The 26,469-nt window shown below is 43.0% G+C and overlaps 1 pseudogene; it reads right to left on the reverse strand.

The window, feature by feature from the left end:
* Positions 1-2,041: 2,041 nt before the first annotated feature.
* LOC136398469 (uncharacterized protein C2orf78-like) lies at positions 2,042-21,841 on the reverse strand (annotated as a pseudogene).
* Between the last annotated feature and the right edge of the window lie 4,628 nt (positions 21,842-26,469).

Here is a 26,469-nt window from a genome sequence, read left to right on the forward strand (position 1 = left end):
CCTCCTTCTTCTTCTACCCTGTGCTGTAGTTGTTGTTACGCTTGATGTTGTCCAAGTGGTTCCTTATAATTTCTTTTATTTTTCTAATCTTTTTGATGATCTGCTTCAGTGTTTACTATAAATAGCTAATAAATTCTGCTTCATCTAACCTGCTACTGATTTTTTCTAGTGTATTCTTCATTTCAGATATTGTTTTCTTCATTTCTGACTGGCTCCATTTTATGGTTTCTATCTCCTTTTTAAGATTTAGTGTTTCTTTGTTTAAGTTTTCACTGAGATCACCCATTCTTCCACTGAGGTCTTTGAGCATCTTTATAACTGTTGTTTTAAGCCCTGCTTCTGGTATGTTGATTACTGCTATTTCATTTACATCTTTTCCCTGGGATTCTTTTTTTCTTTCGTTTGGGGTATAATTTTGGTCTCCCCATTTTGTCTCTGTGTATTAGGTGGATCAGCTATGGCTCCCAAACTTGTGACGATTGGTTTATGAAGTAGGTGTCTTGTTGGGCTCAGTGGTGCTATGTTCCAGATCTCCTGAGCACAGTGCTCCAGGAATGTTCCTGGTGGGTTATAGATGAGTCTTGAATGCTGTTGGCCATTTCTTGGGAGGACTTAACCCTTCAGTCTGTCTGATTATAAAGATGAACCTCAATCATTGTGTTGAGTCCCTGTGCAGGGGCTGCACCCCAATGTGGAATTGTTCCCAGGAAGGAGTGGTGCCTTCTAACATCTTTCTTTGGGTTTTCCACCTGTGTGGCTGGTTGGGTCAAGATCTGGTGTTTACTGTAGCCCACCGCTCTTGTGTTGGTTTTGGGTCACTTAGGTGAGGTGGAGGTACAGGTCTGTTTCAGGTGTTGTGTGTAACGGGCTTTGAGCTACCTGTCTGGAGTTAAATCATGTTATTTCCTATGGCATCTACTGGGGCTGGGTGTGTGTTTGATGGGTAAGTCTGTGTACAATGGGCAGCTTCCTCCAGCTTAGATCTGGGTACAGATTTATAAAGTTCCAGGGCTCTTTGAGGTCCACTGCTACCTATCAGCTACACTGCCTCCCCTTGGGGTTTCATGGTATTCCTCGAGAACGTTCTAAAGAAAGACTATAAAGTGGGCCCAGGTTGGCTGCCACCCACAGTCCCTTCCACAGGTTATGAGCTTGTAGGCAGTGTGACCAGAGTTGGGCGGACAGGGCTAGTGGGTCCCCTGCTTGGGGAACATGCATTCAGGCACTCAGTGAGGGGAAAGTGTATCCTACTTCACAGCCATACTACCACTCCATCTGTGCCAGACTCTCCAACTCTAGCTCTTCCAGGAGAAGCATGCCTCAAGTTCAGGTTGGGTGCAGCCAGCTGTACCTGCTGTAGGAACATGTTTAGCTGGAATGTGCTACCAGAACTTGGGATGAAAGATAAAAAGAGTCTCCCCTCGTGTGTGGTGCTGATGGACCCGTAGGAGTCAGCTAAGCACTTCATTCTGGTCCTAGACATTAGCCTCTAAGGGAGACACACTCAGAATCTTTTAATTCTGAGCTATACACGCTTCTCCCTGGGGAACTGAGCGCAGCAGGGCAGGGCATCCAGACATGAATTGACAGATCCAAACAATCTCCCGTTGGGGGTGGTGCCTGGAAGCCTGTCTTCCCTTCACAGGCCAAATGATCTAGTATTCAGTGAAGGTCCTAGCTCTGAGCAGCTCTCCGATGCCCACACAGAACTGAACTCAGCAGGACAGGGCCACTGTCTGCCAGAAAGACAGGTCAAATGAGTCTCCTGTTGGGAGAATAGCAGGGCCTGAGCTTGTATGAATGATAGGAGTGGTCCCCCTGTGATGTACCTACACAGCTCTCCTTCTGGCTATCTTATTCCAGGACGGAACCCCTGGGAGCTGCACTCTAAAAGTATCAGCTGTGTGGGGCCTGATTCCCCTGTCTGAATGGACTCAGCAGAGTGAGGCCACAGGGACTGGAAGGGCGGACTAAGTCATTGATCCGGTGGGGCTGTGGGGTGCCCACTGTGCACTTGAGGTGGGAAAGATTGGTCTCATTTTCAAGATTCACAGCCCAATTGGTGTCTAAGTTTCTGCGAAGAATTTATCAAGTAAAGGAGCTCTCCAAAAGAGCCTGCCGGTCCAGCCCGCAGACCCCTCTGCAGGACCCAAGTATGGCAGTCATGTCCCCAGTAGTCGGAGGACCAGGTGTAGTACTCGCCAACTGGTACTGTAAATGTAGGAGTGCTCGACCCTAGGAAGGCTGCATCTGTGTCTCTAGCAGACTCCCTTCTCTCCCAGGTGGGCTGTATCCACCGATTTTCACCACCAGATGCTACGTGGTTGACTCCGCCAATCTGAAATCAGAAAAGACAGGCCCACAAGACAGATAAAAACTGGAATCTGCTGTTTCAAAATGAGCTAAAAGACATTAGGGAAAACAGTGCAAACGAGGATAGAACATGGCAAAGAAGGGTATTGGGAGTTATTATTGAAAGGACCCCAATTTTCTGTTTGGAAATACGAAAAGCTCTGGAAATAGAACATGCTTGGAAATACTGCCCATGGATGTTTGTTTTGGGTTGACTGTTTCCATGACTAGATTTAGTGAGTCAGAAACTGTCTTGCTTCTTCCATCTTTCTCAAGTCCCGCTCAGTGTTTTGAATAATTATTTTAAAATTGGAAGGTAGTGAAAGCTGCATCCTAGCATGGGCGCACTGAATATGACTGAATTATGTACTTAAAAATAGTTATGGTAAATGATATTTTGCTGAAATAAAAAAGCTGAAAGAACCACAAAGCAGAATTAGGTGAGATGACAGAACTCAGTACAGAATTTTCTTTTTAGTGTGAGGCCGGGAGACAGATATGGGAACATCAAGCTCTTCCTGTATGTGCCCTGACCCGGGATTGACCCGGCAGCCTCTGCTCTTTAGAACGATGCTACAGCCAACCGAGCTCTCCAGCCAGGGCTAGGACAGAATTAACAATAAAAGAAAATATTTCAGAAATGAAGACTAAAATATAATACAAGAATGAATGACAAATTGGGTAATGCCTTAAGAAAACAAATGAAATAAATGAACTTTAGAAGTTAAAAAGAAGATAAAGAGAATATAGAAAAATGGCAAATAGAAAAGAAAGGCCAGAAACCCAGTACATTTCTGAAAAGCATACTAGAAATAGAATTGAAAATTTACTATACCATAAAAGTGACATTACAAATTAGTGGGACAGATTCATGATAAATTGTTGTTCATACATGTTGGAGTTCAAGTATTTTTCTGATAGGATCAGAATCCACAGCATGGCAACTGTAGTGTCCCTAAGGGAGGAGGGAAATTAGTGGTTGGGGAACGTGGGGAAAAGGGTGAAATTTCATTGAATACCCTTCTGTATCATTCTTAAGTTCTATCATGTGAATCTATGACCTCTGAGGTTGGGCCTCAACCACTAGCTCCGCCTATAGCTAGCTCTTAATCTTGGGGAAGTACTTGAAACTCTCCAAGCCTATCTCCTTAACTGTGAAATAGAGTATGTTAGCCCGGTGCTGCCTGTCACAGAAGGAGCTCTCAATAAATATAAATTACTGGTGTAAACAACTCACTGTCCATCAGCTAACGAGTGGCTGAACAGAAGTGGTAGATCCTCTCAATAGACTATTATCAACTGATAAGTGGAATGAAGCACTGACACTCTCTATTACGTGGATGAACTTTGAAACATGCTAAGTAATAGAAGCCAGAGAAAAAGTCACACATTGTATTCTTTCACATATATGATATCATCAGAAGAGACAGATACAGACAGACAGAAAGTGGGCTAGTGATCCCCAGGGGCTGGAGGTGGAGGAAACTAATAAGAGTGACAGCTAACAGTTAAGCGAGTATCATTTTCAGCCGATGAATATCTTATGCATTAGATTGGACTGTGGTTGCGCAGTGGATAGAACATTAACCTGGAATGCTGATGTCACTAATGCTGAACCCTGCGCTTTCAGGTCAAGGCACATACGCAAGCAATGAAGAACTAAGTGAAGTAATTAAACTTCTTGCTCATTGGCCTCCGCCCCTCCTTTCTCAATAAAATCCTATTAAAAAAGTTATGGGTTACATAATGATGATGAAAAGAAAAAGTTAATGATTATGACTGAACGAGTTTCTGAGTGAACTAAATGTCACAGAATTGACACTTTAAAGGGGTGACTGCCCTGGCCGGTTGGCTCAGTGGTAGAGCTTCAGCCTGGCGTGCAAAGGGTCCTGGGTTCGATTCCCGGCCAGGGCACACAGGAGAAGCGCCCATCTGCTTCTCCACCCCTCTCCCTCTTCTTCCTCTCTGTCTCTCTCTTCCCCTCCCGCAGCGAGGCTCCATTGGAGCAAAGATGGTCCGGGCGCTCGGGATGGCTCCTTGGCCTCTGCCCCAGGCGCTAGAGTGGCTCTGGTCGCAGCAGAGCGAGGCCCCGGAGGGGCAGAGCATCGCCCTGGTGGGCAGAGCGTGGCCCCCTGGTGGGCGTGCCCGGTGGATCCCGGTCGGGCGCATGCGGGAGTCTGTCTGACTGTCTCTCCCCGTTTCCAGCTTCGGAAAAATAAATAAATAAATAAATAAATAAAGGGGTGACTGTTATAGTTTGTAATTTATATTTCATTAAAACATAATTTTTAAAGTACAAATTACCTATTTTCCCTTGGTAATTTTTCCATTTCTCTCTTCTTTTATTCCTTTTTTTTTTTCCATGAACTTCCAACTCTCACCAACCCTCACTCCCTCCAGCTGCCCCGGGAGACCTTTCAAGGAGCTTTGTGAACTGATACCTGTGACCTACGGCTGTTCAAGCGGAAACCTAGATCTCATGCGCACCTGTTACTCCTGCTACGTGTGAATGGACGTGTCTCGTGGATTAGCTAGTGGAATTGGCTTTTTGATGTCAGTCAGTCAAGAAGGCAGGTGTATCGTCAGAAATGGAGCAGATCCTACTGGCCTTCCAGTTATGATCCTGGCCTCTCCTAAAGTTTGATCTCGTCTACCAGTAACCTCCAAATCCTGTGCTCTGAATGCCTGGTTGGCCACCTACTGGCACTTGCGAATACTTGAGACTTCAAATTGAGCATTTGTTCCTCCACATCCTATGTGACCTCTGCCCATTGCTGAACTTCACAAGTAAATTGGCACAGTGATGCTGGCCATGCGTGTTCTAAAGGTGAAGTGAAGAAGTGCATTAGGGGCCCTTCTGCAGAGGTGTTGAGTAAATACTGATTTATATGTTAGTTCTGTTCTGCCTGGGCCTCCTACTGCGGAAGTTCACTTGGCTGGGAGTTCGTCATCAGCTGCTCTCCAGGTAACTCTAGGAAGATTCCCTGATTTGTACTCACCTTCCCCACTGCAATTATACATGGATACGGCAACACAAATCTTAGGGAAATGTGTCCTGAATCTGTTTTCTGAAATACTTGTCTGCCTCCAGGAGACACTTTTCACACTTCTGGTCGACCTAGGCTTCTCTTGCACCACCTTCAACTCTTTTTAAATATGGTTCCACTGTGCAACCACAGTCCAACCTAATGCATAATTTTAGATAAAATTATATTTTGTCTCTAACCTCTGACCCTGCTTCTCACGTTTGCCAATTTCCCCTCACCTCTTTTATTTATAAACCCATAACATCTCTTACTTTTGGACTTTGCAGCATGGACTCTGGTCCTTCCTTTTCTTCAGTTCTTATCCTTGTCTCTGCCAGTCTCATCCATGGCCAATTCTTTATTCATATGTTGGCTTTGATTCCCATCCCACCAAAGAAAAACCACAGGAACAGCATCTCAGAAGTCAAGAGAATTCTTTATTACTCATCTAGTAATTCTATTTCACTTACTTATTCTTTTTTTTCTTTTAAAGATTATACTTATTTATTTGTAGAGAGAGGAGAGAAAGAACGAGAAAGAGAAAAGAAGGAGGAAGCATCAACTGTAATAATATGATCTTTGACCTGGCAAGCAGGGGATTTCAATCCAACAACCTCAGTGTCCCAGGTTGAGACTTCATCCACTGCACCACCGCAGGTCAGGCTAAATATATATCAAAACAGGGAAATGTATATCTATCTATCTACTTGTTTCTCTATGGAATAACATCTGGTATCCAAATCGTTACCAACAATTCTAGCATATATTTTTTCAATTTTTATTGATTTCCACTTATTGTGTTTACATAAATAGATTCTAGTGTTCCCCCTAAGGCATCCCCCCACCTCTGTGTTTCCCTAACATCTCCCTTGCCCCCATCCCACCAACGCCTTCCCCTCTTCCCTCCAGAATTTGCTTTTCTGCTCTCTATAACGCTGTGTTATGAGTTTATAATTTCACCAATCTCTTTCCTTTCTCTGATCCCATCTTCTCATCCCCTTTCCCTTTGTCCACTTTTCCTCTGGTCCCTTTGATTCCGCCTCTGTCTCTATTCCATTCCTCAGTTCACGTTGTTCATTGGATTCCTCAAATGAGTGAGGTCATGTGATATTTTTCTTTCTCTGGCTGGCTTATTTCACTTAACATAATAGTTTCCAGGTCCATGCATGTTGTCGCCAAAGGTAATATTTCCTTCTTTTTCATGGCCTCATAGTATTCCATTGTGTGTATGCACCACTTCTTTTTAATCCACTCGTCCACTGATGGACACTTGGGCTGTTTTCAGATCTTGGCTATTATAAACAATGCTGCCATAAACATGGGAGTGCATTTCTTTTTTTGAATCAGTGATGTGGTGTTCTTAGGATATATTCCTGAAAGTGGGATGGCTGGGTCAAAAGGCAGTTCCATTTTTAATTTTTTGAGGAATCTCCATACTGTTTTCCACAGTGGCTGCACCAGTCTGCATTCCCACCAGCAGTGCAGGAGGGTTCCCTGTTCTCCACAACCTTGCCAGCACTTATTCTGTGTTGTTTTGTTAATGAGCACCATTCTGACTGGTGTAACCTGAGATCTCATTGTGGTTTTAATTTGCATTTCTCTAAGGATAGTGATGTTGAACATTTTTTCACATGCCTATTGGCCATCTGACTGTCCTCTTTGGAGGAATGTCTATTCATTTCTTTTGCCCATTTTTTTATTGTATTGTTTATCTTCCTGGTGTTGAGTTTTACAAGTTCTTTATAAATTTTGGTTATTAATGTATTATCAGATGTATTGTTGAATATGTTCTCCCATTGTGTGGTTTGTCCTTTTATTTTGTTTATGTTGTCTTTAGCTGTGCAAAAGCTTTTTAGTTTGATATACTCCCATTTGTTCATCCTGTCCTTTATTTCACTTGCCCGTGAAGATAAATCAGCAAATATATTGCTGTGAGAGATGTCAGAGAGCTTATTGCCTATGTTTTCTTCTCAGATGCTTATTGTTTCACAACTTACATTTAAGTCTTTTATCCATTTTAAGTTTATTTTTGTGAATGGTGTAAGTTCATGTTTTCTTTTTTTGTTTGTTTTTTTTTTTTTTTTTATTTTTCCGAAGCTGGAAACGAGGAGGCAGTCAGACAGACTCCCGCATGTGCCCGACCGGGATCCACCTGGCATGCCCACCAGGGGGTAATGCTCTGCCCCTTTGGGGCATCGCTTTGTTGCATCCAGAGCCATTCTAGCACCTGAGTCATAGGCCACAGAGCCATCCCCAGCGCCCGGGCCATCTTTACTCCAATGGAGCGTCAGCTGCGGGAGGGGAAGAGAGAGACAGTGAGGAAGGAGAGGGGGATGGGTGGAAAAGCAGATGGGCGCTTCTCCTGTGTGCCCTGGCCGGGTATCGAACCGGGGACTCCTGCACACCAGGCCGACGCTGTACCGCTGAGCCAACCGGCCAGGGCAAGTTCATGTTTTTGCATGTAGCTGTCCATTTTTCCCATAACCATTTGTTAAAGATACTGTCTTTACTCCATTGTATGCTCTTACGTCCTTTGTCAAATATCAGTTTTCCATAAAAGTCCGGGTTTATCTCTGGGTTCTCTATTTTGTTCTATTGATCTATCTGCCTGTTCTTATGCCAGTACCGGCTGTTTTCTATACAATGACCTTATAGTATAACTTGATATCAGGAAGTGTGATACCACCACTTTATTCTTTTTTTTTAATGATTGCTGAGGCTATATATTTTTTGGTTCCATATGAATTTTTAGAATATTTGTTCTATATCTTTGAAGTATGTCATTGGTATTTTAATGGGAATTGCATGGAATTTATAAAATTGCTTTGGGTAATATAGACATTTTAGTGATGTTTATTCTTTCTATCCATGAACACACTATAGCTTCCACTTGTTTGTATCTTCCTTGATTTCTTTTATCACTGTTTTTTAATTTTTCAAGTACAAGTCTTTAACCTCCTTGGTTAAATTTACTCCTGGGTACTTTTTTGTTGTTGTTGCAATAGTGAAGAGGATTGTTTTCTTAATTTCTCTTTCTGACAGTTCATTGTTGATGTATAAAAATGCCTCTGACTTATGAATATTAATTTTATATTCTGTTACCTTACTGAATTCATTCATCAGGTCCAGTAGTTTTTTGACTGAGACTTTAGGATTTTCTATGTCCAGTGTCATATCATCAGCAAAAAATGATAGTTTTACTTCTTCTTTTCCGATGTGGATGCCTTCTTCTTGTCTGATTGCTTTGACTAGGACTTCCAGATCTATGATGAGTAAGAGTGGTGTAAGGGGGCACCCCTGTCTTGTTCCTGATCTTAATGGAATTGCTTTTAAGTTTTGCCCATTGAGGATGATGTTGGCTGTGGGTTTGTCATAGATGGCCTTTATCATGTTGAGGTATGTTCCCTGTACTCCCACTTTGCTGCAAGTTTTGATCATAAATGGGTGCTGGATTTTATCAAATGCTCTTTCTGCAACTATTTATATAATCAAGTGATTTTTCTCCTTTCTTTTGTTTATGTGAAGAGTCACATTGATTGATTTGCGAATATTGTACCAGCTTTGCCTATGAAGAATAAATCCCACTTGATCATGACATGATTATTTTCATGTATTGCTGGATCTGGTTTGTAATATTTTGTTGACAATTTTAGCATCTAAATTCATCAGGGTTATTGGCCTGTAGTTTTCTTTTTATTGTCTTTGGCTGGTTTTGAAATCCGAATTATGCTTGTCTGGTAAAAGGGGTTTGGAAGTCTTCTCTCCTCTTGAATTTTTTGAAATAGCTTGAGAAGGATGGGAGTTAGTTCTTTTTGAATATTTGGTAGAATTTGCCTGTGAAGCCATCTGGCCCTGGGCTTTTGTTTGTTGGGAAGTTTTTGATAACTGTTTCTATTTCATTTGTTGTAATCGGTCTGTTTAGGTTTTCTGATTCTTCCAGATTGATATTTAAAAGATTATATGTTTCAAAGAATTTGTCCATTTAACCTAGGTTGTAAAATTTTTTGGCATACAATTCTTCATAGTATTTTCTTACAAGCCTTTGTATTTCTGCTGTGTCAGTTTTTACTTCTCCACTTCCATTTCTAATTTTATTTATTTGAGTCCTCTCTCTCTCTCTCTCTTTTTTTTTTTTTTTTTTGGTGAATCTGGTTAAAGGTTCATCAATCATGTTTACATTTTCTTTTTTTTAATGAATTTTAATGGGTTGACATTGATAAATCAGGGTACATATGTTCAGAAAAAATATCTTCAGGTTATTTTGACATTTGATTATGTTGCATTCCCATTACCCAAAGTCCAATTGTCTTCCATCACCTAACTGGTTTTCTTTGTGCCCCTCCCCTCCCCCAACATCCTCCCTCTCCTCCCCCCCACCTCATAACCCCCACACTCTTCTCCATGTCTCTGAGTTTTATTTTTATGTCCCACCTATGTATGGAATCATATAGTTCTTATTTTTTTCTGATTTACTTATTTTGCTCAGTATAATGTTATCAAGGTCCATCCATGTTGTTGTAAATGATCCGATGTCATCTTTCTTCTGGCTGAGTAGTATTCCATAGTATATCTGTACCAAAGTTTTTTTGTGTGTTTTTTTGTGTATTTTTCCTAAGCTGGAAACTGGGAGGCAGTCAGACAGACTCCTGTATGTGCCCGATGGGGATCCACCCGGCATGCCCACCAGGGGGCGATGCTCTTCCCATCTTGGAGCATCGCTCTGCCGTAATCAGAGCCATTCTAGCAACTGAGGCGGAGGCCACAGAACCATCCTCAGCACCCAGGCAAACTTTGCTCCAGTGAAACCTTGGCTGCGGGAGGGTAAGAGAGAGACAGAGAGGAAGGAGAGGGGGAGGGGTAGAGAAGCAGATGGGCGCTTCTCCTGTGTGCCCTGGTTGGGAATCGAACCCAGGACTTGTTCACGCCAGGCCGACGCTCTACCACTGAGCCAACCGGCCAGGGCTTGTACCAAAGCTTTTTAATCCACTTGTCCACTGACGGCCAATTGGGCTATTTCCAGATCTTCGCTATTATGAACAATGCTGCCATAAACATGGGGGTGCATTTCTTCTTTTTAAACAGTGCTATAGTATTGCTGTTGATCTTGCCCTTTATGTCCATCAAAATCTACCTATATATTTAGGTGCTGCTATATTAGGTGCATAGATATTTATAATGCTTGTATTTTCCTGTTGGATTGCTCCCTTTATCATTATGTAGTGATCTTCTTTATCCCTTACTATAGCCTTTCTTTTAAAGTCTATTTTGTCAGATATAAGTATTGTGTTATGCCACTTATTTTCATTTCCCTTTGCATAAAGTATTTTTTTCCATGCCTTTACTTTCAGTCTATGTGTATCTTTTGTTCTGAGGTGGGTCTCGTATAGACAGCATATGTATGAGTCCTGTTCCTTTATCCACTCAGCTACCCTATGTCTTTTGATTGTAGCATTTAATCCATTTACATTTAGGGTTACTATTGATATGTAATTGTTTATTGCCATTTTATTCTTTAGATCTATGTTCCTCTTTTACTAGATTTTCCCCCCTTTGTTCTTTTTACAACAAGCTCCTTAACATTTCTTACAGCATTGCTTTAGTTGTAATGAATTTCATGAGTTGTTTTTTTTTGTTTGTTTGTTTTTGTTTTTGTCTAGAAAGCTTTTTATGTCTCCTATTTTAAACAATAGCCTTGCTGGATAAAGAAGTCTCGGTTGTAGGCTCTTGTTCTACATTACCTTGAATATTTTTTGCCATTCCCTTCTGGCCTTAAGTGTTTCTGTTGAGAAATCAGATATCGTTCTATGGGGGCTCCTTTGTAGGTGATTGACTGCTTTTCTCTTGCAGCTTTTAGTATTCTTTCTTTATCTCTTAGCTTTGGTATTTTAATTATGATGTGTGTTGGTGTAGGTCTCTTTGGGTTCCTTTTTAATGGGATTCTCTGTGCTGCTTGAACTGGTGTGACTTTTTCCAGAATCAATTTAGGGAAGTTTTCAGCTATGATTTCTTTAATCAGGTTCTCTATCCCTTGTTCTTTCTCTTCTTTTCAGGAATCTCTATTATGTGGATGTTGTTTCTCTTCATATTGTCACAGAGCTCTCTTAGAGTTTCCTCAGACATTTTGATTTTTTTTTGCTGTTTTACTTTCGTGCTTTTGCTTATCTTGTACTCTCAATTGCTGATTCTATCCTCTACTTCATCCAGCGTGCTTTTAATACCTTCTAGTGTAGTCTTCATTTCTGATATTGTGTTTGTCATTTTTGTCTGATTCTTTTCTATGATTTCAATGTCCTTTTTGATGCTAGCTATCTCTTTGTTTAGGTGCTGATTTTGTCCATCTATTGTTGCCCTAAGATCCTTGAGCATCCTAAAAATCATTATACTAAACTTTGCATCCAGTATCATAGTTATTTCCATTTCATTCAGTTCTTTACCTTGGGATTTCTCTTGTTGATTCATTTGAATTGCATTTCTCTGTCTTCGCATTTTGTCTCTGTATAGACTGCTGCTTTGGATGTGTTGTTTGTGTAGCTAGCTGAGTATAGGGTTGGTGTTGTCTGCCTCCAGCTTTCAGTTGTGTTATTTCTCAATCTTCTTGGGATGGTTTCAGCTGTTTGTAATCCACTGTGGGCTACATGTCTGCTGCTACTACTCCTTTTGCTGTTTGTGACAGCGTTTTCTGTGTCTTAGCTGGGTCCTGTTTTAGGAGCCTTTCCTTAATTAAGATACCACTCTATGGTTGTTAGGTCCTGAGCTGATGCTCTTCATATCTGCCTGCTGGATGTACCAGCCCTGGATCTACCTGGCCGAAACCTTGCGTAGACCTGTGGGGGTCATTGCTTTTGACTGGCCCTTATCCATGTCCTTGGACCTACAGGTGATCCAGAATTTGTGTTTGCCTCTACTGGGCTATTATGCCATTGTAACTATCAAGTGCACTCCTAGCTTGGCTTTTATCCACTCTTGGCCAGTGTGTGTGGCCTCTCTATTCCTGAACAAAGGTGTTTCCACAGGCCCGCCTCTGCCTCCTCAAGCACTCAGGCACTCGGGGACAAGTGTGGGCTCACTGGCTGCACTTTGGGCTGCTCATGGGTGCGGGAGGCTTCTTTCTTCCCTGGACTCAACTCCTGTGAGTGCTTGGGGTGCCTCTCTAGGCTCTGACCCTGTGGACATGAGGAATTTTTCTTAGGGCTCTACTCCTTTCCTATTTAGAGTGGTTTGCTGTGCTCTTTGTGGGTGCTCAGGCTGCCTCTCTGGGCTGCACCCCCTGCAGACGCAAGGGAAGCCTCTTCAGGCTCCACCCGAATTTGCTCTGTGCACAAGCAATGCAGCTAATGCCACACCTGGGCCTTTTTGTCCATTTGAGGGTGCTCAGCAGGTTAGGGGGACTGTGTAATTCAGACCTCACCACTCAAAACCTGTGTCCCTGATGTGCCCCCTGCTTCTAAGTGATTCTTTGTGCTGACAGACGTAGGAGAGCCTCCAGTGGGCGAGGTAATTGCTTGTCTTTGCTGGTGCTGCTACTTTCAAGAAAAATGGCCACTTTAGATATGGTGAACGAGTCAGCACAGGAATTAGAGTAGCTGTCTCTCGTAATCTTTCCCTGTGCCTTCGAGATTACACTCTCCTCTCGCAACTCCAGTCCTCTCAGCGCTCCTCGCTTTTGCTTCCGGACCCCCATGTACGTGGCTATGAAGGAGGTTTTCTGCGCGGTCCCTTGAAGACAGAGCCTGGGTCTAAGAGTTCTGTCTGTCTCCTGCAAACAGTAACCTAGCACTTCTTTCAGCTAAATACGGTTCATACGCCTACTCTAGTCTCTGGGGCTCCAGGCTGTGTTTCTGGTCCTGTGGCTGAGGACCTACAACTCTCATGAAATATCACCCACCGTGAGAGACCTCCAGGTCACCTCTCGCTTTTGAGATCGGGGCAGCCCTTTCCATGTCTCCGCCTTTCCTACCTGCTCATTGTGGTTCCTTCAGTGTTACTTGGTTATAGATTTCTCTTAGTTTAGTCCAGAGTTGGTTTTTCAAGATGATTGTTTCTAAGTTAGGTTGTCTTCCACTTTGGTTCTGGAAGGTGGGAATTGCAACATCTGCCTACTTCCTTGCCACTTTTCTATCTGTGTTCTAGGATCTCTTATATCGCAAAGCCATAGTATTGAGAAATTCCCATTTACTATTCCCTCTCATTGAGGTGTTTCCCCAATTCCCTCTCAAATAGATGTTTCCCCAATACAGTACTTTTGGAAGCATTTTTTTTTTTTTTTTTTTGCTGTAGTTGAGCCATTTTCTTCATGGTTTCTCGTTCTGGCCTCTGCTGCTCTGTGATGGGCATTGACAATACTGATCCAGGAACATTGTGTTTCCTCCAGGGAACTGGTTCCAAGGCAAAATCATGGAGTAAATACTGGTTCTGAGGCTTAGTTAAGGCCCAGGACTTTGTCACAGCAATGTGAATGGGCTCCCACTAGAACAACATGCAAGATGATATTTTGTCGGGCACAGTTCTAGAAGCAGCAGACTGTACAGCACTGGGACTGGTAGAATTGGTCAAACCTCGTCAGCCTGGTTTTTCAAAATTGGCCAAGCTTGTCTGGAAGGAGCTGCCAAAGATGCAGGAGTTTCCAGGAATGAATTGACTGCTATAGTTAGAGCTGGGTCAGTACCAGAACAGATAGGATTGGATAAAGCTGGCCAGCAGTGTTGGTTAAAATTGTCCGAGCTGGCCTGGCAGGGGTTGGCTGAGATGAATGGACTGCAGTAGCCTGAGCTGAATTAGAACCCGGGCAGGGTCAGGCACAGCATCCCGATGTGATGCCAGAGACTGTGGCCTGCAAGGAGCAGGTGGAGCTTGAGGCCTGTCCAAGGATTGAAAAGCCAAAGGTACCAAATTGACCTTCCCAGTAGGTGGCAGCTCCTTCTCAACACTGCCGTCTGGCTTCTGGGGTTTGACTTGAGTTTTCTCAGGATCATTGGCTTCATACAGGGTATCTAGCCATGGATTGATACCTGGGAGTAGCTGGGGGCCTTTGAAGTTGCTTGAGTTTCCCAGGACTCGGGAGGATGAGAGTTCCGTTTTATTATCAATCTTCTTCCTCAGAGCATGAAAAACCTGCACAGACTGCAGCATGTGCATACCTAGGTAGCTTCCAGGCTTTTTGAAGGTTCTTGGATCATCATCTCAGGTTGATTTTTTCTTCGCTTCATCTTGGGAATGGTTGGCTTCTCTTGTGCCTTGACTTTTTCTCTGCTTCTTTGCAATATTCTGCTTTCCTTGGGTTTTTTTCTTTGGTTATTCTTGTTTTTTCCTGCTCATGGCCATTATGTGTGCTGAGCCTGCTGGATGCCCGTTCCTGAGGTTTGCTGTTGGAATCCTTGGCCATGTTTTCAGGAGCCGCATCACTGGCTGCAGCCTTGCACATCCCCACTTCTCCCACGAGCACGCAGTCAGGGAAGTCGGGCTGAATTTGGCCTTGGGAGCATCACTGTTAGGCTCAGAGGCTGTACGTTTGTTCCTCCTGGCTTGAACAGAGAAAGCCTGTGTGACACTTGACCTTCTCTGCACTTCATTGAACTGGATGGCTCTGGTGTCTTCGGTTTTGCTTACCATGGGACTTTTAGATTGATCTAGATTATCCAAGGAACTTAACAGCTGTGGAAGGCAAATATCCTCCTCTAGTGCAGCGATTTCTGCCAAACCATCATTAAGCTCAATCCCATTTTCAAATGTCTGTTGATCCACTAGATTCAAGCTATTGTTTTCCAGCCCAGTGCTTTCACAGCCCAGGTGCTCTTCTTGGCCAAGGGGATCAAGGCAGGCCAAGAACTGGTGGATATCTGGGATTTCTAAAGGGAGTAGTGGAGGATTTGGTTTTCTGTTGGAATTTGATATGTATCCAGGTGCTTTGAAAGCTTGGTTTTGATATAATCCCATTTTTGCTCTCTTTTTGTTCCTAGCTTTGAGCTGGAGGTAGTGACAGGAGATCACTAGAGCTCTGGACTGGAATCACTGAAATGTCCCCTAAATCAGGTGATGGGTTAGTCTCAAGTATGTGGACATTTCTATTAATGCAACACTTGGGGAATTCTGGAGTTGATGGTAGACAGAATGTTTGACTTGGAGGTTGCAATCCCAGGGAAGTCTCCATCACTACAAAGGAATCGAGGAGAAGTCAGTCAGTTTGTGTAAGTATAATGCTGTGCCTACCAACAATGCAGCAATCATGCGCCTTCCAACAATGGAAAAGGCATTTCTACAAACTCCTCTTATGGATTAGGAGAGTGCCCTGCACTAAGAGATAGGAGGAAAATGTTCTAGTTCTTACTGATCACCGTTTGATGTCTTATTTCATGGTTTTCTTTGTGTTTCACAGGCTTGTTGTAAGTCACATAATAAGTGAGGATGGTTTTTAATTTGTTTTAAAAGTGTAGCATTCTCAATGGAATTCCTTTAATTCTCTCCACTTTCTTGAGTGAAGATGAACACTTCATACCACAGAGTAAGAGAGAGAAGGGAGCTCTTCCTGATGAAATACATAAAGAGTGATCTATTTATAGTATGCTTCCTGGACAATGTCTTGGCCAGCAACTCCAGACAACATAGTTGTGCTAGTAGAATGCTGGTAAAGGTGGGCACTTCCCATGAGTGGCTGGAAAGAGATGCCGGAGGCTGATGGCTGTAGCCGTGCTGAGCTCCCAGCTGGAGTAGAGACCCCAAAGATATTGAGACACTTCTTTTTAGGGAAGCTGCGTTGCTTACTACCGGAAGAGAGCCTCAGAGAATTTGAAGTCCCAAGTAACAGTGAATATTGGAAAGTCTATGTATGAACAAGAGGGTGGTAAAAATAATCAGTGAGATTGATAAACTCTCACTATGTTTGAAGAAAGGCATTGTCTTAAGCTTGTTGCTATCATAAAGCCTCTTTGCAGTCATCTTTGATATCAAAAATCCAACCACTTTTGATGGTTCTGAAAGCTGGAGGAGTTTTCTGCCCTGTATCAACTGCCTGTGCTCTCCCAATGTGGACACAGAGTGCAGAAGACGCAAGGGGTGTGGTTCCTACTCTGTCCTCTAGGCCTGATACAACCACTCGCTGCCCTTTCTGCCTTTCCCTTGAGCCTGCACTGGTATTGATGTGTCTGCTCTTTTTTGGAATTGAAGCATTTTGCAAGCAAGCATTGTAGAGAGCTTCTGTTCTAACATTTTTATTATATGAGTGAGGCAACTGAGTCTCAAACAAGTCAGATAGACTTGTTCATTTTCTTTCATTATGGTACTATTATCACCATATTACATAATCTCAGGATTCGACTTTTCTGCCGGGACTCTGCTCTGAGCCCAAAACTGAGTGCAATAGAACTTCTAATACAGATGCTTTTTTATTCTTTAGAAAATAGTGTAATCTTCAGCGTTTCATTTGGCTCTCACAGTTTTCATGCTTTGGCCTTGAATTCCCATATAGGCAGTTAGTTGATAAATTTAAAGGGTCACCTGACCAAGATGTGGCACAGTGGATGGAGCGCTGGGCTGGGACACGAAGGATCCAGGTTTGAACTCCGAGGTTGCCGTCCTGAGTGCAGGCTCATCCAGGTTGAGCGCGGTCTCACCAGCTTGAGTGCTGGGTCACTGGCTTGAGTGTCGAATCATAGTCATGACCCCATGGTCACTGGCTTTAGACCAAGGTCGCTGGCTTAAGCATGGGTCACTCACTGTGCTTTAGCTCCCAGCCCCTGTCAAGGCACATGGGAGAAAGCAATCAATGAGCAACTAAGGTGCCCCAGTGAAGAATTGATGCTTCTCATCTCTCTTTCTTCCTTTCTGTCTTTCCTGTCCCTCTCTCACTCTTTCTCTCGCTGTCACAAAAAAAGAATATAGAAGAATCTAGAGATATACTAATATAAAAGATAGGCAAGAATGTCAGAATAATTCATATGAACATTAGTATACCCTAAAAGTGACATTTCAAATTAGTGGGACAGATTCACCAGTATACTGTGATGCATATATTTTGAAGTATAAGGAGTTTTCTGGTAGGATACACAGCATGGACAATGTAGTGTCTCTAAGGGAGGAGGAAAAATCAGTGTCTGGGGATGTTCGGGGAAAGGGTGAATTTTCACTAAAGAAACATTTGTACATTTCTGTGTTTGTATCATGTCACTCAGTTACATCTGAAGTCTGTAACTGAACAACGCAAACCTAGGTTCAGGTATCTGTTACCAAAAAATAAATAAATAAATCTCGTGAGATTGGTGCTGGTGTAAAAGGAAAGTGGTTTATTCAGGTCCCACAACCTGAGAGAATGGTGGACTTCTGTCTCAGACACCATCTGGTTTTCCTGTTCAAGCCCATGGCTCTTATGCTGACAGGGAGGGGGATGTATAGTTTTTATCCAATTTCTTGCTAGATTTTGATACACTAGGGCCCTATGCATTCATGTTTCTAGGTTTCAGTTTATTCTTTGAGAGAATATTTTCTTGCACGATCTTGGTCAATATCTGAGACTCCTTGGTGCTCCCTGATTGTCTATGGCAGTGGTTCTCAACGTGTGCACCAGGGCACATGGTGCGCCCTAGAATATTTCCAGGTGTGCCTTATGGGATTCCAGAGAAATATGTACCTATTGGGGGCCCAAAATCCAACAGGGTTTTTTGGAGTTTAGATTTTTGTGGGACAGAGTTGTGGGGAATTGGCCATAAGCTGACAGTCTACCAAACCCCCCACCTCACTTGCCTGATTAGGTTGCAAAAGGCTGTTAAGCTGTGGAGCTGGATTGTTTACAATATCCTTCATGTTCCCCGGAAAGACTGGAGGCAAGTTTCTTCTAGCCTTTGTTTGGTGTCAAGTTAAGATGATATGTATAGTGGGTGTTTTCTGCATTCAACACAATTAAGAGTAAAAAGAGAGTATTTCTTCAATGTATTGATGAGGAAATGAGAGTTTCTCTTTCAAATATATGCCCAAACATTGAAGAAATCTCTAGGACACATCAAGCTCATGTTTCTCATAAACACAAGAATAAAAAAACTAAACACGTTCACACCAGTACTGCCGAATTTACTAAATCTTACTAAGAATGTATCTATATATGTATAAAAAAGATAACTTTATTGTCATTTCCTTATTTTTTAATCCCTATTTTATATGAATTCTAAAAAGCATAACTAAAAAAATGTTACATACAAGTGTTTTTTAATGTCAGAATAAATTTACTTTTTTAATATTTATTTCATTTAATTACCATAAAAGCATGCATGTACTTTATATTTTTTCTTTATTATTTGACTTAATTATTATAACATTTCTCAGAAATTTGTATATAGTATGCCTACAGTTATTTGTAGGATTTTAAATGTGCCCCGACTTCAAAAAGTTTGAGAACCACTGGTCAAGGGTACAGTCTGACTGCTTGAGTTCAAACCCTAGCCCCCCAATTCCTAGCTCTTAATCTTGGGCAAATACTGGACACTCTGCAAGCTTATCTTCTTATTTGTGAAATGCAGTGAAAAATTTACCTGGTGCTTCCTGGCACCAAAAATACTCTCAATAAATGTAAATTACTGGTTGAAACAGCTAGATGTCCATCAACTTATGAATGAATAAACAAAGTGGTAGATCTGTTCAACAGAATAGTATTCAGTCATGAAGAGGAGTGAGGTAGTGACAGACACTACAACTTGGATGAACTTTGACAACATGCTAAGTGAGAGAATCGGACACCAAGGTCACACACTGTATTCCTTCACATATATGAAATCACCAGAAGAGACACATCCAGACAGACAGAGGACTAGTGGTCACCAGGGGCTGGAGGGAGGAGGAAACTAAGAGTGACAGCTAACGGTAAAGTGAGGATCATTTTCAGCTGATGAATATTTTAAGCATTAGCTTGAACTGTGGTGCAGTGGATAGAATGTTAACCTGGAATGCTGAGGTTGCCAGTTCGACACCCTGCACTTCCCAGGTCATGGCACGTATACAAGCAGTGAACAACTTAGTGAAGTAATTATACTTCTTGCTTACCCACCCGCGCCCCTCCTCTCTCATTAAAACCTTTAACAAAAATGTTATAGGTTAGAGAACGATGATGAAAAAAAATATAATGATGATGGTTGCACGTGCTTGTAAGTGTACTAAATGTACTGAATTGACTTTTTAAAATAATGAATTTTATACTGTATAAATTACACCTCGATCAAACAATTTTTAAAATGGAAATGACCAATTTCCCTGTGGTAATTTTTCCATCTCTCTCTGCCCTTATTCCTTTCCCTTTTATGACCCCCCAATTCTCAGCCACCCTCACTTCCTCCTACTGCCCCAGCAGGCCACTCTAGGAGCACCTCTAATCTGATACTTGCAACCTATGGCTGTTCAAGCAGAGACCCAATGCGCATGCACACCTGTTGTTTCGGCCCTGTGGGAATGGACATATCCCGCAAACTTTATGGTGGGTTTTGCTTGAAGGCGGCACTTAGACAAGGCGGCAGTTGCAGCTGGGTCATGGAGGGATCCCTGGCTGGCCCTTAAGTTAATATGTAGGCTACTGAACCTGGATGTCTCCACCAGTAACCACTGGATGTTGTGCTCTGAAAACCGTGTGTTGTGAAGGGTAGCTTAAGGACTGCATTAGAGGGCAACCTGCACTGATGTTGAGTAGATAGTGATTTATATCCCAGCCCTGTTCTGGGTGGGCCTCCTACTACAGCAGTTCCCTTGCCTAGGCCCCAAATCTTATGGAAATGTATGTGTCCTGAATCTCTTTTCTGAGATACTTGTCTGATGCTCTAGGGACATAATGCCCACCTCCACAGGACACTATTTTATACTTCTCCTGGTTGACCTGGACTCCTCTCCTGCCATCTTAAACTCTATCCAACGTTTATCCTTTTAACCTTCACCTCATACTCTGCTTCTTTCTTTTCCCATGTTCCCTTCTCCTGCTTGTATTTACAAACCCATTACATCTCTCCCTTCTGGCCTTTCTGGCCATGGACTAAGTTCCTTCTTTTTATTTCTGTTCTTACCCTTTGTCTCTAGTTGACTTATCCCACTGCCAATAATTTATTCACATGTACGCTTTGATCCCAACCTCCACCAAGGAAAACCACAGTTAACAACATCTCAAAACTCAAAAAGCTTCTTTATTACTCATCTACTAATTTCATTTCTCTTATGTATTCATTTTATTCAGTTTTAAAATATATCAAAGTAGAGGAATTCATGGAATAACAGCTGGTATTCAAGGTGGCTCCAATTATTTTAGCATCTCTTGTATTGCATAGTTGAAGTGGAGAAATCTCCATTTTTTTATTCTTCTCTGATGATTTCCCAAGAAGGTATTTTTGGCAGAATTCTCTTGTTCTAGTTGAGCCTGATTCTTCATGGCCTCCTGCTCTGGCCTCTGCCAGACCGTGATGGACTTTGACCTTACTGGTCCTACGACATTGGCTTTTCTCCATGGAATTGGTTACAAGGCCAAATGCTAGAGTTGATATTGGTTCTGAGGCTTTGTTAGGGTCTGGAACTTCGTCACAGCCATGTGAATGGCCTCCAACTGGAACAACATGCAAGATGATCTTTTGTAGGGCACAGGCCTAGAAGCAGTAGACTGTAGGGCACTAGGTCTGGTAGGGTTGGTCAAACCTCGTCTGGCCTGGTTTTTGAAATTGGCCAAGCTTGTCTGGAAGGAGCTGCCAAAGATGCACGAGTTTCTAAAATGAACTGGCTGCAGTACATTGAGCTGGGTCAGTACCAGACCAGGCTGAGTTGGATAAAGCTGGCCAGCTGTGTTGGTTGAAATTGGCCAAGCTGGCCTGCATGAGATGGCCGAGATGAATGGACTGCAGTAGCCTGAGCTGAGGTAGAACCCGGGCAGGGTCAGCCACAGCATCCCAGTGTGATGCCAGAGACTGTGGCCTGCAAGGAGCAGGTGGAGCTGGAGGCCTGTCCAAGGATGGAAAAGCCAAAGGTACCAAATTGACCTTCCCAGTAGGTGGCAGCTCCTTCTCAACAGTGCCGTCTGGCTTCTGGGGTTTGATTTCAGTTTTCTCAGGATCATTGGCTTTATACAGGGTATGTAGCCATGCACTGATACCTGGCAGTAGCTGGGGCCTTTGAGGTTGCTTGAGTTTCCCAGGGCCCTGACGGAAGAGAGTTCAGTTTTCTTATTGCTCTTCTTCTCCAGAGCATGAAACACCTGCACAGACTGTAGCATGTGCATACCTAGGGAGCTTCGAGGCTTTTTGAAGGTCTCTTAGCTCAGCACAGATTGATTTCTCCTCTGCTTCTTTTTGGAATGGTTGGCTTCTCTTGTGCCTGGAATGGCTCCCTGGTTTCTTACTCTCTTCAGCTGGTGAAATTGTTTCTGTCATCCTTTTGGTCCTTTCCTGCCCATGGCTCTTAGTTCTGCTTTGCCTGCTGGATGCAGGTTTCTGAGGTTTGGTGTAAGAATCCTTGGCCATGTTCGCAGGAGCCTGTCAATGACAGCCGCCTTACATACACCCACTTCTCCCACGAACATGCAATCTGGGTGCTCGGGTTGGATTTTGGCCTTGGGTGCACCACGTTCAGGCTAGGAAGCTTCAAGTTTCTTCTTCCTGGCTTGATCAGAGGAAGCCTGTGAGATATGTGACTTTTTCTTTGCCTCATTCAACTTGTTGCTTCTGGTGTCTTCGGTTTTGATCACCTTGGGACCTCTGGATTGGTCAAGGCCATCCAAGGAATTTAGAACCTATGTAAGGCAATGTCCTCCAGCAGTGTAGTGATATCTGCAAAACCGTCTTAAAATCCATTCTCACTTTCAAGTGTTTCTTGGTTTTTAAGACTCAGTGTATCCTTTATCGGAAATGTGTTTTCACAGCCAGGCTGCTCCTCTTGGCCAAAGGGATCAATGCAGGCCAGGAGCTGCTGGATATCTGGGATTTCTAAACGGAGCAGTGGGGGATCTTGGTTTTCTGTTGGAATTTGGTACACATCCAGAGGCATTGAAAGCTTGGTTTGGATGTAATCCTAATTCTTATTCTCCTTTTGTTCCTGGCATTGAGCTGGTGGTAGTGGTAGGAGATCTCTAGAGCCCTGGAGTAGAGGTTACACTGAAATGTCCCCTAGCTCAGGTGATGTGTTACTCTCCAGTATCTGGACATGTCTACTACTGCAGCAGATAGGGAATTCTGGAGTTGGTGGTAGACAAAATGTTTGGCTTGGAGGTTGCAATCTCAGGGAAATCTCCATTACTATGTAGGAATCAAGGAAGAGTCTGTCAGGTCGTGTAAATATAATACTGCCCATACCACCAATGCAGCAATCATGCACCTTCCAACAATGGGAAAGGCATTTCTACTAGCTCCTCTTAAGAATCAGGAGAGTGCCCTACACTAAGAGATAGGAGGCAAGTATTCTCGTTCTTACTGATCAGCATTTGATGTCATTGTTTTATGATTTTCTTTTACTTCACATGGTTGTTATAAGTCAAGTAAAAAGTTAGGGTGATTTTTAAAGTATTTTACAAGGCTAGCATTCTCAAGTGGGATCCCTTTAATTCTTCCCTTTCCTACACGAAGATGAACACTTGACACCGTGGACTAGGAGAGGGAAGGGAGCTGTTCCTGATGAAATACATAAACTAGACCTATTTTCAGTATACTGGCTCGGACAGTGTCTTGGCCAGCAACTTCAGACAAAATAGTTGTGCTGGAATGCTGGTACAGTTAGGCACTACCCATGAGTGGCTGGAAAGAGGTGCCTGAAGCTGATGGCGGCAGCCATGCTGAACTGCCAGGTGGAACAGAGACCTTGAAGAAATTGTTGACACTAGCTGTCAGGGAGGCTCCACTGCTCACTACAGGAAGAGGAGCTTCAGAGAATTTTAAGTTCCAGGTAACGGAACTTAAAAATGGCCATTATCTATAGAAAACAAGAGGGTAATGGGGAAAAAAATCAGTGAGACCCATAAACTCTCACTGTGTTTGAAGGACGGTATTATCTTAAGGTTGGTGCTACCAGAAAACCTCTAATCACAATCCTCCTTGAGATAGCAAAGCTCAAAAGTTTATGATGGCACTGAGTGATGACACACATTGCTGCTTTTCTTTATTAACTACCTGCGCTCCCAATGTGGGCAGAAATGTGTAAAATACCCAAGTGTTTTGGTTTCCACAGTGTCCCGTAGACCAGATGCAAGTGATCACTGCCTGTTTTGTCTTTGCCTTGATCCTGCACTTGTATTGATGTGTCTGTTCTTTCCTAGAATCAAAAAATTTTAGAACCATCAGTTGTACAGAGTCTCTGTTTTAACATTGTCATCCTATGAGTGAGGAAATTTAGGATCAGAGAGGTCAAATAGACTTGTTCATATTCTTTCACTATGTTAGTATTATCACCAGGTTCCATAACCTAAGGATCCGACTTTCCTGCCAGGACTCTGCTCTGAGACAAAATCTGAGTGCAATAAAACTTCTAATACAGGTGCTTTTTTGTACCTTAGAAATATTGCAGCTTTCACTTATGTAATTTCAGCTTTTGTTTTGCCTGAACAGTACACATGGTATTTGCTAAAATTCACATAGAGCTGAGTTTAGTTTGTAAATTTAGAAAGTTATTCTTCCTGCCTGACAAGGCAGTGGCGCAGTGGATAGAGCATCGGACTGGGATGCAGAGGACCCAGGTTTGAGACCCCTGAGGTTGCCAGCTTGAGTGTGGGCTCATCTGGTTTGAGCAAAAAGCTCACCAGCTTGGACCCAAGCTCGCTGGCTTGAGCAGGGGATTACTTGGTCTTCTGAGGGCCTGTGGTCAAGGCACATACGAGAAAGCAATCAATGAACAGCTAAGGTCTTGCAGTGAAAAACTGATGATTGATGCTTCTCATCTCTCTCCGTTCCTGTCTCTCTGTCCCTGTCTGTTCCTCTCTCTGACTCTCTCTCTGTCCCTGTTAGTTAATATATATATATATAAATTATTCTTTCTCTCTTAGAATTGAGTTTCTGTACCTACCTCAAATGACTATCTGAGATTGAGATTCTCCAGAAGTGCATTTGTTTTATTTTAATTCAATTTTATTTATTCATTTTTGTAATAAGAGAAAGAGAGAGGGGCAAACATACAGGAAGGGAGATGAGAAATATCAATTCTGTGTTGCAGCTTTTTAGTTGTTCATTGACTGCTTTCTCATACATGCCTTGACCACAGGTGTTCCAGGCAAGCCAGTGACCCCTTGGTCAAGCCAGCATGTGTTTCCTAGTGATACCCTATTTTTGTCTTACTTTCCCTCCTAGTCTAGTCACATAAACATTTGCTAAAATCAACTTAATTGTGCCGTCCACTGAGCATTAGACCCTATACTTTTCTTCTGCTACTATTGAAAATCTTTGCTTTCCCTCAACCACTGAACCCAGGCTTTAAGCCAGTGGCCTTTGAGCTCATGCCAGCAACCATAGGGTCATATCTATGACCCCACACTCTATCTGGCTACCACACACTCAAGGTGGTGAGCCTACACTGAAGCCAGAGATCCCGGAATATTTAACCTGGTTCCTCAGTATCCCTGGCTGATGCTATATCCACTGTGCCACTCCTTGCTTAGGCCCAAGAAGTGAATTTAGAAAGAAAGTGTTATATAAACTCTCTGAGCTGTGGCTTCTCATCTATCAAATGGTTATAATAACATTAATAATTCAAACATCAATAAGTGATAAATTACATCTAATTTTATACAGGTGGAGATATTATAAGTACTGGAAAGACAAAGAGAAAAATCATGAAAAAATCACAGAACTGGAAATAAAAATATAGATATCAATGAGAGCTCAGGCATGCAGCAAGCACCAAAGAACAATAATTCACTAATAATTTAAGTTCTGTTTTATACATATAACACTTTAAAATTGAATATGGGTATTTTATTTTAGTGAATACTATAAGCCAAAAATCAGCCAAAAATGGCACGTAACACTGAAGGAATTCCTAGCCAGTACATATGAACAGAGAAGGTATTCAGTAAAATATGCACAACAAGTAGTGAAATGCAGTAAATGTGGGTGTGTAGGCAGCCCCAATGTGTGTAGACCAGTGGTAGTCAACCTGGACCCTACCGCCCACTAGTGGGCATTCCTGCTTTTATGGTGGGCGGTAGCAGAGCAACCAAAATATAAATAAAAAGATACATTTAACTATATATTCAATAGTAAGTTGCTTTATAAAGATTTATTATGGTGGAGATGACGTCAGAGTGATGGAGCGGTAGGAAGCGATACTGATAAATCTCCCTATAAGCTCACCAAGATCTTCAACCAGAGACAGAAAAACCTATCCTTGGAGCCTTCAGATGCTTCACAACACACCCAAAGGTGTATGGTCGAGCGAAAGATTGGCTAGATATATGGTCAAACCCCGGGGGAAATAGGGAGTAAGAAATGCTCCGCCTTCCTCTCTAACCCAAACAGGACGGCTTTCACTGAGAACTGAGAATATAGAAACTAAGGCAGGCAAAGGGGGTGAATAGATCCAGGCCGCGGCACAAACGGCCGAACCAGGCTGAGGAACGGAGATCCAAGCCGAGGAAAAACTGTTCCTGTGTCAACCCAGGCAATACAAGCTAACACTCGCGCCAAACCCAGACAAAGAAAGACAAGTGGGGTAGCCATTTTCCCCGATCTCTGGGTCAGCACGCGCTGATAGTGGGCGAGAGATTCCTTCCAAGCCCCTGTAGTAGGTGCCTGCGTTGTCCCACAGAGAGGCAGAGTCAGAGGCCTTTGTGTGGGCTGAAGGTGGAATCTCCGGACTGCCACAGTGCTCTGGGAAAGCCGCGAACAGGGAGGGAGCGAGAACTAATTCCAACGCTGGAACTTTTCTGTGCATGTGGGGGTTTCACTCAGAGGGTGAGACTGCTGGCCCGATATCCTGGTCTGCGCGCAGATAGTGAGTGAGAGATTCCTCTGAGTGCCTCAGCAGTGTGCACCTGTGTTATCCCACAGAGGAGCAGAGTCAGGGGCCTCTGTGTGGGCCAAAAGCGGAATCTCGGGCCGCCCAGCGCCTTGAAAAAGCTGCGCATGGGAATGGAGCGAGAGCCAATTCCAACGCTGGAACTTTTCCGTGC

The sequence above is a fragment of the Saccopteryx leptura genome, chromosome 3 (assembly GCF_036850995.1).
Source record: "Saccopteryx leptura isolate mSacLep1 chromosome 3, mSacLep1_pri_phased_curated, whole genome shotgun sequence".
In the NCBI taxonomy this organism is placed as follows: Eukaryota; Metazoa; Chordata; class Mammalia; order Chiroptera; family Emballonuridae; genus Saccopteryx; species Saccopteryx leptura.